The sequence below is a fragment of the Nomascus leucogenys genome, chromosome 13 (genome assembly GCF_006542625.1).
Source record: "Nomascus leucogenys isolate Asia chromosome 13, Asia_NLE_v1, whole genome shotgun sequence".
Taxonomy (NCBI): Eukaryota; Metazoa; Chordata; class Mammalia; order Primates; family Hylobatidae; genus Nomascus; species Nomascus leucogenys.
Window position 1 is genome coordinate 46,963,423 of NC_044393.1, and position 14,230 is coordinate 46,977,652.

Below are 14,230 nucleotides of genomic sequence, written 5' to 3' on the forward strand. Positions count from 1 at the left end.
CTGTCACCCAGGCTGGAGTGCAGTGGCGCGATCTCTTCTCACTGCAAGCTCCGCCTCCTGGGTTCATGCCATTCTCCTGCCTCAGCCTCCCGAGTAGCTGGGACTACAGGCGCCCGCCACTATGCCCGGCTAATTTTTTGTATTTTTAGTAGAGACGGAGTTCTTTTTATACATTGTTGGATTCAACTTGCTAATATTTTGTTGAGAATTCCTGCACCTATGTTCATGAGCGATACTAATCTGTAGTTTTCTTGCAGTGTATTTGGTTTTGGTATTAGGGTAATGCTGACCTCAGGAATGAGTTAGGAAGTAGGCCCTCTGCTTCTGTTTTCTGAAAGATAGATTGGAAAATAATTGTTATAATTTCTTTCCTAAATGTTTGCTAGAATTCACCTGTAAACCATCTGGGTGGGTGTTTATATCATTGAGTTGTAAGAGTTCTCTATGAAACCACTGACTAACCAAGATCATGAAAATTTACTCCTATGCTTTCTTCTGAGAGTTTTATAGTATTAGTTCTTACATTTAGGTTTATGATACATTTTGTGTTAATTTTTGTATGACGTGAAGTAGGAAGGGGCGGGGTGGGGGGTCCACATTTAGTCATTTGGCATGTGGATATCCAGTTGTCCCAGAACCATTTTCTAAAAAGACTATTCCTTTCTAATTGATCAGTTGATTATAAGGGTTTATTTTTAGGCTCTTAATTCTATTCCATTATTCTGTATGATCTGTCCTTACACCATCACCACAATGCTTTGATCACTGTAGCTTTATAATAAGTTTTGAAAGTGAGAAGTGTGGCTGGGCATGGTGGCACACACGTGTAATCCCAGCACTTTGGGAGGCTGAGGAGGGCGGATGACCTGAGGTCAGGAGTTTGAGACCAGCCTGACCAACATGGTGAAATCCTGTCTCTACTAAAAATACAAAAAATCAGCCAGGCGTGGTGGCAGGTGCCTGTAATCCCATCTACTCAGGAGGCTGAGGCAGGAGAATAGCTTGAACCCAGAAGGCGGGGGTTGCAGTGAGCTGAGACCACGCCACTGCAGTCCAGCCTGGATGACAGAGTAAGACTCCATCTCAAAAAGAAAAGAGAAAATGAAAAGTAAAAGTTCTCCAACTTTGCTCTGAAAATTCATTTTGTACCTTGTAAGTCATCTGTTCAATACTTTAAAAAGTAGGAAATTGTAAATATAATAAATTGGGTTGAATTATAAATTTGTTAAAACTTTGTGTGCTAAAAAGCAAAGGTTCTGATTTCTAGGGCCCTGCTGACATCCCTTCAGAGTGCAAAAGTGTTGTGAAACTAACTGGATTCAGCCATGTGGTCATTTTCCTGGGTACCTGAGCCCACGCAGTGCACTATATCCTGGGAACAAGCAGTCCAGCACATCAAGGAGGCTGCTCCCAGGACACAGAGAGCAGAGACATGCACCCCCCAGAAACAGAGAGCTGCCTGCCCAGGGCCATTGCCACTGGCAGAGACCCAGCTTGTCCAGCAATGGAACTGCTGTACACCCATGTGCATGTACCACCTGAAAGCCAATGACTGACCTCCCCAGAGTCTGCTGCTGCGATTGCTGGTACCCATGCCACTGTCATGGTTGGTACCCATGGCCCACCTGGCCCACTGCTGCCACTTCCCTGCTCATGTGCCTGAGGACTGGCTCACCAGGGGCCTATGCTGCCACTGCCAGTGCTCACATGTTCCACCTAGGGACTAGCTTGACAGAGGACCCACTGCTGCCCCTACTAGTGGCTGCCCCCTGGGGGTCCAAGGACAAGCCTACCAGGCCTGCTACCACTGCCATCCCTGTTCCCCACCAGCTGGGGGCCTGATGATTGACCCACCAGGGGCTCTACTGCTCACATGCCCTGCCTAAGGGCCTGAAGACTAGCCAGCCTAGCCACTGGTCACCTCAGTCCCCAGCAAAATCTCACCACAACCTCCACAAATTGTAGCCAAAGCCACTGAGGTATTCACAGATACCACTGGCATTGATATGGTCAGAGAAATCATATGAAGACTATACTATGGTGCCCACCCAGAACTAAAGGCAAAGTACCCTACCCACTGACACTACAGATACATCTACAGGAAAAAGTAATTCCCTATGAAAGCTACTCCATAAAATAGGAAGAAGCATCTGTTACATCAGATGTGCATATATCAACATAAAAACACAAGAAACATGAAAAAGCAAGGAAACACAACACCTCCAAACAGACACACACACACACACACACACAATTCTCTAGTAACAGAACACAAAGAAAAGAAAATTTATTAAATGCCTGAAAAGGATTTCAAAATAAAGATCTCAAGGAACACATGGAGATACAAGAGAACACAGGTGACAAAACAAAGATATCAGAAAAGCAATTCACAATCTGAATGGGAAATTAAACAGATAGACAGATATATACCTATAAAAAGAAGCAAACGTAAATCCTGGAAATGAATAATTCAATAAATGAAATTAAAAAATACAAGATCTTCAAAACTGGACTAGATGAAGCTGAAGAAAGAATTTCTAAACTTGAAGACAAGTCTTTTGAAATAACCCAGTCAGTCAAAAATAAAGAAAAAAGAAGAAATTTTAAAGAAGAAAGCTTACATGACATATGGGAAAACATCAAGCAAACAAATATTTGAATTTTGGGAGTTCTAGAAGGAGAAGAAATGAGGAAAGGCAAAGAGAACCAATTTAATGAAATAGTCAAAAACTTTGCAAGTCTTGGAAGACATATAGACATCCAGACACAGGAAGCTCAAAGATCCTCAAATAGATTCAACCCAAAAATATCCTCTCTTGGGCACATTATAGTGAAATTATCAAATGTCAAAAACAGAGAAAATGCTAAAAAAAACAGCAACAAAAAAGCATCAAGTCACATATTAGCCCCTTCGGACTAACGGCAGATTTCTTAACAGAAACATTACAGTCCAGGAGAGAATGGGATGATCATACTCCATGTGCTGAAAGAAAAAACCTGCCAACCAAGGGTGCTATACCCAGCAAAGCTAACCTTCAGAAATAAAGTAGTAGTCTTTCCCATACATGAAAAATGGAGGGTATTCATCACCACTAGACCAATTCTACAAGGAATGCTTAAGGGAATCCTATATCTGGAAGTGAAAAGACAATACCTATCATCATAAAAACACATGAAAGTCCAAAATTTGCTAGTACAGCAGATACACAAGTGAAAGGAAATAAAAAAAGATCAAACATGATTACTACAGAAAACCACCAAATCACAAAGATAAGCAACAAGAAAGAGAGAAAGGAACAAAGGATATACAAACCAATCAAAAAACAATTAACAAAATGATAGAAGTAAGTTCTCACCTACTATCAATAATAACTTTGAAGGCAAATGGCTTAAATTCCCCAATTTAAAAATATAGACTGCCCGGGCATGGTAGCTCATGCCTGTAATCCCAGCACTTTGGCAGGCTGAGGTGGTCAGATCATTTGAGATCAGGAGTTTGAGACCAGCCTGATCAACATGGTGAAATCCCATCTCTACTAAAAATACAAAATTAGCTGGGTGAGGTGGCGCATACCTATAATCCCAGCTATTCAGGAGGCTGAGGCAGGAGAATCACTTGAACGCAGGAGGCAGAGTTTACAGTGAGCTGAGATCGTGCCATTGCACTCCAGCCTGGGCAACAAGAGTGAAACTCCGTCTCAAAAAGATAAAAAATAAATAAATAAATAAATAAATAAATAAATAAATAAAATATATAGACTGGCTGAATGGGTTAAAAAAAAAAAAAAGTCAAGACCTGACTATATGCTGCCTACAAGAAACTTGCTTCACCTGAAAAGACACACAAAGACTGAATGTGAAGGAATGGAAAGACATTCCACACAAATGGAAACCAAAAGCATGCAAGAGTAGCTATTCTTATGTCAGACAAAATAAACTGTAAGTCAAAAACCATAAAAGGAGACAAAGAAGGCCATTATATAAATGATAAAGGGATCAATTAAGCCAGAGGATATAACAATTATAAATATATATGCATCCAACACCAGAGAACCTAGAGATATAAAATATTATTAGAGCTTAAGAGAGAAGTTCCATTGGTCTGAAAATGCCTTTTTGAGAAAACAAAAAGGAGAGATAGGCTCCAATACAATAATAGTTGGGGACTTCACCACCCTTCATTCAGTGGAGAGGTCATCTACAAAGAAAATCAACAAAGAAACTTCAGACTTATACTGCACTCTAGACCAAATGGACCTAACAGATACTTACAGAACATTTCATCTAACTGCTGTAGAACACACATTCTTCACTTCAGCATATGAACCTTTCTCCAGGATAGATCATACGTTAGTTCACAAAAACAAATTTCAACAACCATGAGGAAACAGCAAACATACCCAAATTCAGGGACATTCTACAAATTAGCCAAGTACTCTTCAAAATGTCAATGTCAAAAAAGACTCAGGAACAGTTCCTGATTATAGATTAAAGAAGCATGGCCACTGAATGCAACACTGGATCTTGGATATTCTTTTGCCATAAAGGGCAGTAGTAGGACAATTAGTGAAATCTGAATTTGATCTATAGATTGGATAACAGCAGATTAACACTGATTTCCCTGATTTTGATCATTGTGCTGTGGTTAGGTAAGAACATTCCTTGCTTTTAGAAATACACACCAAAATATTAAGGGCAAAATGGGCATGATAACTACAACTTACTTTTAACTTGTCCAGAAAAAAAAAGTGTCGTGTGTATGAGTGAGTGTGTGTGTGTGGGAAAGAGGGGAGGGAGAGGCAAATGTATAAAATATTAACATTTACAGAACTGCGGTAAAGAGTATCTGGAAATTCTTTGTACTCTTTTGCAATTTTTCCTTAAGCCTGATATTATGTCAAAATTTAAAATAAACGTTTTAAAGTTGTTTGGTGAGTTGTTTCCTTTGTACCTATATCCCAATTACCCAACTGGCTCTAGAAAGTTTCTTCCTTGAGTCTGCATCTGTTTTTTATTTTGTTTTGTTTTTTGGAGACAGAGTCTCATTCTGTTGCCCAGGCTGGAGTATAGTGGCACAATCTTGGCTCACTGCAACCTCCACCTCCCTGGTTCAAACGATTCTCCTGCCTCAGCCTCCCAAGGAGGAGCCGGGATTACAGGCACCTGCCACCATGCCCGGCAAATTTTTGTATTTTTAGTAGACACGGGGTTTCGCCATGTTGGCCAAGCTGGTCTCGAACTCCTGACCTCTGGTGATCTGCCCATCTTGGCCTCCCAAAGTGCTGGGATTACAGGTGTGAGCCACCATGCCCGGCCTCGAGTCTGCATCTAAACAGGGCTAATTACTACTATTTGTCTCACATACCCCTTTGAAGATCTGATAAAACTTCAGGCCCTCTCCCCAGAAATACATTCATACTCTCATATACACTTGCCTTTGCATACAACCACCTCAGATTAAGAACCCTGACTTGGGAGACCAGCAATCAAATATCTAAACAAGAGGTTAGATGTCCCACCAGCAAAGTGAATGGGAAGTATGTGGCTGGGCTCTGAATCATGAGTCCCTATTCAGGGTTCAAGGGCCTCTTTGGCCTCAGATGATTTCCTCCTACATTTTACTCACTTCTGCAGACAAGGAGGGGGCTGGCTGAGAGGCCCGTTCTAGCCTGGACTTAGATACTATCTTCTTCTTACTATCTGTGCATCCTTGGGGAGTTACTTAACCTCTGAAGCCTCAGTTTTCTCTCCATAAAATAGAGGCAATTACAGGACCACCTCATAGAGCTGCTGGAGAAAGAAGAGTTCAGAAATGAGAGCTTCCATTATTTTTGTATTTTTAGCACCTAATATTGTCTGCTTAATGCTTTGTGGCCTTTGCTGTTTTTACCAAGTCCAGCCTAGCACTGGCTCTGCAAGAGCTGAGTAGTGTCTACCCCTCAGTGGTAAGCAACTACTGTACTCAGACGCATGAGGCCACAGTCTAAGGCTTAATCACAAGGGCCCATGTTGCCGACAATCCTTGCTTTCTCAAGACCCTCTAAGATCAGGCTTTTGCTTTTTATCCCACTTGCAGCCTAATGTCCTTTACTGGACATATCTTTTCATTTAATTGAACCTTTAGCAATATTCAGTTTAACTAGAATACTAGACATTTTGGGCAAATGTGAACATATCAGGAGCACATTTGCTTTTCAACTGTCATTTATCTTCAACTCAATATTCTCTTTCTCAAAATGAAACAAGCTACAAAGTGTCAAAGTGAAAACAAGTCTGTCCTGAACTCCTTGATTATTCACTAAGAGGAAAAGAATGGAATTTCAGATTGGTGGTGCACATTTGTGTGTGTGCTTGTGCACACACTCTCTCTCTCTGGAGGCTCATAGGGTGTCCCAAACCATAAGCTAAAACTGCCCATCTTCTTAGGGTTTCAACTCTACCCAAAGCTTTGGAGTGAAAAAATCCATTTTAATATTAAAACAATCAGATATACTTAAAGAGCAGAATATAACATACCTGTATTTTTGTTTTGTTTTGTTTTGAGATGGAGTCTCACTCTGCTGCCCAGGCTGGAGTGCAGTGGCACAATCTCAGCCCACTGCAACCTCCCCCTGCCGGGTTCAAGCAATTCTCTTATCTCAGCCTCCCGAGTAGCTGGAATTACAGGCGTGCACCACCATGCCCAGCTAATTTTTGCATTTTTAGTAGGGACAGGGTTTCACCATGTTAGTCAGACTGGTCTGACTCCTGACATCAGGTGATCTGCCCTCCTCGGCATCCCAAAGTGCTGGGATTACAGGTGTGAGCCACGGCGCCCGGCCCATAGCTGTAATTTTTAACAATGAAACCTCAAAGGACATGAGTTCTTGCCAGGTCATAGCTAGCTGGTGCCTCCTTCTGTGTTGGGGTTTTTGCAGGGCAAGGCTGGGAAGCACTGGTTTAGCTCTCTGGGAAGGGGAGGAAAGCGGTAAGCTGTCCAGAGGACTTGTTCTCTGGAGGCAAGCTGTCACTGCTTTGGGGGATCTTGGCAACTGAGCGTTTCTATGTGCCCAGGCCTCAGCCAAGTGCTGGGGAGGAGAAGAGCAGCCTCAGCCCCCAGGGAGCCCAAAACCTAGTTAATACAGACAACAGCACCTACCCCTGCACAGAAGAGCCATTGCAGACACTGATACAAGCTAGCATTTTAGCAAATAAAGGCATTATTATTTGCCCAGTAAAATATAATGTGGGGAGGCATCAGCACGTGGCCTCTCACATAGTTCTCTAAATTTAATTTTTTATCTAACATTAAACTTCAACGGTTTCAGATTTTTTGTAACAGAATTTTGATCAAGTTGCTTCCATTTTTCAAGCTAGATCTGTCTTTAAAAACAAATAGCTGCCAGGTGCGGTGGCTCACGCCTGTAATCCCAGTACTTTGGGAGGCCGAGGCGGGCAGATCACGAGGTCAGGAGATCGAGACCATCCTGGCTAACGTGGTGAAACCCCGTCTCTACTAAAAATACAAAAAAATTAGCCAGGCGAGGTGGCAGGCACCTGTAGTCCCAGCTACTCAGGAGCCTGAGGCAGGAGAATGGAGTACACCCGGGAGGTGGAGCTTGCAGTGAGCCGAGATCGCGCCACTGCACTCCAGCCTGGGCAAGAGTGAAACTCTGTCTCAAAAAAACAAACAAAACAAACAAACAAAAAAAACACAGAATAGGCTGGGCACGGTGGCTCATGCCTGTAATCCCAGCACTTTGGGAGGCGGAGGTGGGCTGATCACCTGAGGTCAGAAGTTTGAGACCAGCCACGGCCAACATGGCAAAACCCCATCTTTACTAAAAATACAAAAAATTAGGCCGGGTGTGGTGGCTGTCGCCTGTAATCCCAGCACTTTGGGAGGCCGACGGGGTCAGGAGTTTGAGACCAGCCTGACCAGCATAGTGAAACCCCATCTCTACTAAAAATACAAAAAAATTAGCCAAGCGTGGGGCACCTGTAATCCCAGCAACTTGGGAGGCTGAGGCAGGAGAATTGCTTGAACCCGGGAGGCGGAGGTTGCAGTGAGCCAAGATCGTGCCACTGCACTCCAGCCTGGGCGACAGTGCGAGACTCAGTTTCAAAAAAAAAAAAAACATATAGATAGATGATAGATAGATAGATAGATAGATAGATAGATAGATAGATATAAAATTAGCTGGGTTTGGTGGCAGGCACCTGTAATCCCAACTACAGCTACTTGGGAGGCTGAGGCAGAATTGCTTGAACCTCAGAGGCAGGGGTTGCAGTGAGCTGAGATGGCGCCATTGCACTCCAGCCTGGGCGACAGATCGAGACACTCTCTCAAAAAAAAAAGAACACAGAATATTCCCTTATATTCCCTCGCAATCCCTTCCATCTGTGGCCTAGCCTTGGCATTACTCTCTAACCATTAGCCCTACTTTACTATCTGCGCATCCTTGGCGACTTTCTTTACCTCTCAAGCCTCACTTTTCTCTTCTATAAAATAGAGGCAATTACAGGACCACCTCATGGAGTTGCTGAGACAATGGCTCTGAGAATGTCCTTCGGCTGTGACTGGATGGCAGAGGTGGCCTGTCAACATTCTCCGAGTCACGGGGCACAAATAAAAGAGTATCTGTGCCACATACTGGACACACCAGAGGGATGAACGCATCCACTTAGAGCTTAGTGAAGAAAATAATTTTTACATTCTTAGGAGAGATAAAGTAAAATAATTTACTAAATATTGAATTTATATATCATTTTCAAATAAAATCTCTTCAAATATTTATTGAGAAACTTGATCTGGTTTTCATGGACATTTTTAAAATATCAGATATTACCCTTGAAATGGTTGCATACAATTCCTAATCATGAGTTTTTAACAATTCTCTCTTCTAGTTCTTGACTTCACCAATGAGAAACATTGACAAAAGTAGGTAATAAAATATTTAACCTTCCTGGCTGGGTGTGGAGGCGCACGCCTGTAATCTAGCATTTTGGGAGGCCGAGGTGGGTGGATTACCTGAGGCTGGGAGTTCGAGACCAGCCTGGCCAACATGGTGAACCCTGTCTCTACTAAAAATACAAAAAGATTAGCCAGGTATGGTGGCATGTGCCTGTAATCCCAGCTACTCAGGAGGCTGAGGCACGAAAATCGCTTGCACCTGGAAAAGGAGGCTGCAGTGAGATGGCACTACTGAACTCTAGACTGGGCAACAGAGTGAGACGCTGTCTCAAAAATAAATAAGCAAATTAAAAAATTTTTTTAGATTTAACCTTCCTTTCTTCAATATCTGAACATTTCTAAGAGTTGAAATTAGAAGAGTCTTAGCAGTCCATCTTTTTTCTAATGGACAAATGTAACGTTGATAATTGTGAAAATGTGAATGGAATATGAATCCAAAAGACTTTTTTTCAAGTCATGGGTTTTTAAGTGGCAAGAAAGCTCTAAACTAGGGGTCTCAAACCCCCAGACCATGAACCAGTACTGGTCTGTGGCCTGTTAGGAACAGGGCTGCACAGCAGGTGAGCAGTGGGCAAGTGAGCAAAGCTTCATCTGTATTTACAGCCACTCCCCATCACTCGTATTATCACCTGAGCTCCACCTCCAGTCAGATCAGCAGTGGCATTACATTCTCACAGGAATGTGAACCCTATTGTGGACTGCATATTTAAGGGATCTAGGTTGTGCACTCCCTATGAGAATTTAACGCCCTATGATCTGCCACTGTCTCCCATCACCCCCAGATGGGACCATCTAGCTGCAAACAAACAAGCTTAGGGCTCCCACTGATTCTACGTTATGCTGACTTTTATAATTATTTCATTATATATTTCAATGTAATAATAATAGAAATAAAGTGCACAATAAATGTAATGTGCTTGAATCATCCTGAAACCATTCCCCCCTCAACCCCAGTCCATGGAAAAATTGTATTCCACAAAACTGGTCTCTGATGCCAAAAAGGTTGGGGACCACTGTTTTAAGCCATAGAATGTATTCAGTAGAGTGGTCTCCCTGCAGCCAGCTTGGAAGATACAAAAGCCACAGACAATCCAATGTGTGTGAGGCTGCAACCTGGGCCTCCCAGGGCCTCCAGAAAGCCTCCCTGACCTTCCTAGTCCGCCCCCACCAGCTACTCCTGGCAGCACAGGAACTCCTCAGGAGGCAGCTCCATCCTTGCCCAGGCTGACACTGTGGGCCGCATGTGGTGAGCTCCAGGAGCTGCTCACGTCTGCTGCTTGTGGGACCACCAGGCAAGCCATCAGACCCCATTCTGCCCAGCCCTGAGGTGGCTGCATGCAGGAGCTGGTGGTTAGATTTCCAAAGTCATTATTAAAAGTTAAATTATATACATTAATTAAATCAATCATATTTAAAATCAATACTCAAAACATACTAAATGTCGGCCAGGTGTAGTGGCTCATGCCTGTAATCCTAGCACTTTGTGAGGCTGAGGTGGGAGTACTGCTTGAGGCCAGGAGTTCAAGACCACCCTGGCCAACATAGCAAGACCCTATCTCTGTAAGATACAAACAAACAAAACAACTTACCACATGACAATTATCTGACTGCTTGTTACTATTACCTGTGCTTCTGAGGTAACTTCCATCTATTGTTTCTGTGTGACAGAAATACAATATAATGGTGGCTGCTGTACATGTCTTTCTACCTCTGGGTTTAGTGACATCATACTGGTAGCTTAAAAATTGGCCATGGTGCCAGGTGCGGTGGCTCACGCCTGTAATCCCAGCACTTGGGAAGGCCAAGGTGGGCAGATCACCTGAGGTCAGGAGTTCGAGACCAGTCTGGCCAACATGGTGAAATCCCATCTCTACTACAAATACAAAAATTAGGCCAGGCGCAGTGGCTCACACCAGTAATCTCAGCACTTTGGGAGGCCAAGGCAGGTGGATCATGAAGTCAGGAGATCGAGGCCATCTTGGCTAACACGGTGAAACCTGTCTCTACTAAAAATACAAAAAATTAGCCGGGCATGGTGGTGGGCGCCTGTAGTCCCAGCTACTCAGGAGATTGAGGCAGGGTAATGGCATGAACCCGGGAAGCGGAGCTTGCAGTGAACCGAGATTGCGCCACTGCACTCCAGCCTGGGCGGCAGTGCGAGAATCTGTCTCAAAAAAAAAAAAAATACAAAAATTAGCTGGGCGTGGTGGTCGTGGTGGCACACGCTTGTAATCCCAGCTACTTGGGAGGCTGAGGCAGGAGAATCACTTGAACCCAGGAGGCAGAGGTTGCAGTGAGCAGAGATTGTGCCATTGCACTCCACTCTGGGTGACAAGAGCAAAACTCTGTCTCAAAAAAAAAAAAAAAGAAAAAGAAAATTGGCCATAGTAACAGTATTTCACCATGGAAATCAGCGAACACTACAAATCAGGGGCTTGGTTTACTGCTCCCCCTCTCCCCGCCTCACCTCCAGTCTGTGGTCATTTATCAGCACATTACTGACTGCACCCAGTGGGGACAAACTCCTAGGAGCTCTGGCTGTCCCAAGGGCTGAGGGGATTCACATGTGATGCACCTGGAACCTGCTCTGCTGGACAGAATGTTTGTTGGGTCTTCTGAGTTTCCAGGTGGACTTCGCCACCATGCTTGGGCCAGTGGCCTTCCAGACCTATGCTCTGAGGTCACTTGCAATAAAATTCCACCTTATATGAGCAGCAAGGCTACAGGGGAAGGCTGAGCTGCCCTTCACACATGTGGGCTTGCCTGGAGCCATTCCATCTGTGACAGCCCAAACTGTCCACCTTCCAGCCTCTTAACCTGAGCAGCCATCAGTCTTTTCCTTTAGCTCATAAAACTGAAATTTTACTACAGTCTCTGGTTACTTTTGTAGAGATTCTTCTGGCATGGGGTAACCTGTATATAATGTTGTAAGGTTCTAAGAGGCTAAGAGTTGCCTTTACCTATCCAGGCAAAGAGAAGGGTCTGGGTGCAATGAGAAACACTTATGATTTGTGATAAACAGAAAGATTCCATGCCTATAATATTTAAAAAGTGAAAAAAACAAGAGGCATTACTGAGGTCTCTCATCACATTGAACTCCTGGGACACACTTTCCTGGTGTGAACTCCTGGTACACATTTTCTCCCTCCTTCATCCAATGTGTGGAGTACTGGCTCTGCGCTGGGCACCACTCCAGGCACTGGGGGCAGTACTGAGCCAGACACACACAGACCCCCTAAACTATTCCCCACACCTCCCCAAGGCTTAGCCAGAGCGGTGAAGGCTGCAGGCTGTGGTGCCAGACTGCCTGGCTTTGAATTCAGGGACCTTCATTTATGATTTTCTTGACCTTGTTGTACCTATCACTACAAATGTGTGAGGTGGGTCTCATCAACCGTTTTACAGATGAGGAAGCTGAAGCATGACATTCACTAAGACTGTGAACGTGTTTCTCATAAATAACTGTAATACATTTCTCAGAGTCAAGTATGTACTAACAAACTCACAAGTATGTGAGTTAGGTATGTACTAACGAAGAGTCTCATGACCCCATGGCCATTCCCAGTTCTGAGGTACATTATGTTTTTACTGCAACTTCCTGCTGTTAGATACCTGGAGGATATCCTTAACCACACTGTGTAATGCAACCCCACGTTGTGGGGTCAACCTGGATGCTTCTCCTCAGGGCTGTAGTGAAGACACCAACCCACTTGCAGGAGACAGTTCCAGGAAAGGTCCCAAGGCAGTGTGGCTTTTAGGTGATGAAAACTTTATGTAAAATATGTTAACTGCCTTTAGAAAATTTAAAATTATGTTTCTGGTTCTTAAACATCCTGCTGTAAATAGAGCTCAATCTCCCTAGAACAAGACTGGGTAAATATGGACAATAATTAATCAGAATTCCTACACCCCCCTAGGGATCCCAAAGGCCCACCTGGCTACCCCAGGCCACCTCCCAAGGGGACAATCCAGACTCTCTCACGAACACACAACTGAAGGCAGAGTTCTTCAGCTTGTCAGAACTCATTCAGAACTCATTCTCACTTTCGTGGCATGAAAAAACAAGCCTTCCTCCTTACTTGATATTCTGAAACTTCACAGTAAATTTTGACTTTAATCCACCAAAACATGGCTCTTCCGCAACCAAGCCCCAAGCCTGGCACTGTGGAGATTCACTTCTAGGGAACTAGCTAAGGATTTACTACAGGGCTAGCTCAGAAAGGCCAGAGAGAAAGGCAGATCAAAACCGACAGCTGCCCCACACACAGGGGCCACCAAGCCCACCCCTGGGAAATGGCCCTGCCCCAACACCCAAGCAGGGAATGGAGTGGGGCAGGGAGTCAGCTGTCCCCACCCTCCGCTAAAGAGACAAGCACAGGTCCACTCCTCACCTTGTCCAGTCAGTCCCACCCCATGAAGGACACAACAAGGATGCAACAGACAACCCACATGTGGGACACGCCATGGGACAACTGATGTTGTCAGTGGCAGCGCAGTAATAGGGCGGAGGCACTCTGGATGAACAGGCGGTGGAGACAGGACAGTAAGTCACTTATGTGGACCCTGCTTGGCCGCTGATCCAACAAACCAACTGTAAAAGGAATTTCTGAGACAATTCGAAAGGTGTGACTACAGGTTGATAATTCCAAACATGTTCATCTTGTTAGAGAACTGATAATGAACATTGAGATTATATAAGAAAATATCATTATTTTTTAGAAATACCTATTTGAGTAAGTAGTGGTAAAATTATATGATATCTAGAATTTACCTTCAGATAGTTTAGCAAAAAAAACAAAAGGATAAATGAAGCAAATGAGATAGAATTTTAACAATTGTTGAATATGGGTGATGGGGTTTGTGGCATCATTCTCTTTGTGTGTGATTAAAATTTCTCAAAGGCCGGGTGTGGTGGCTCATGCCTGTAATCCCAGCAATTTGGGAGACCAAGATCACTTGAGCTCAGGAGTTCAAGACCAGCCTGGAAAACATGGTGAAACCCCATCTCTACCAAAAACACAAAAAATTAGCCAGGCGTGGTGGCATGTTCCTGTGGTCCCAGCTATTCAGGAGGCTAAGGCAGGAGAATCACTTGAACCTGGGAGGCGGAAGTTGCAGTGAGCTGAGATTGAGCCAGTGCCACTTCACTGCAGCCTGGGCGACAAAGTGAGACCCTGTCTCAAAATTAAAAAAGGAAATGAAAAGGGTTTTTAAAATTTCTCAAAATTTAAAAAAAAAATGTGAAGCAGAGTCAGTAAAAGCAATCACAGCTTCCTC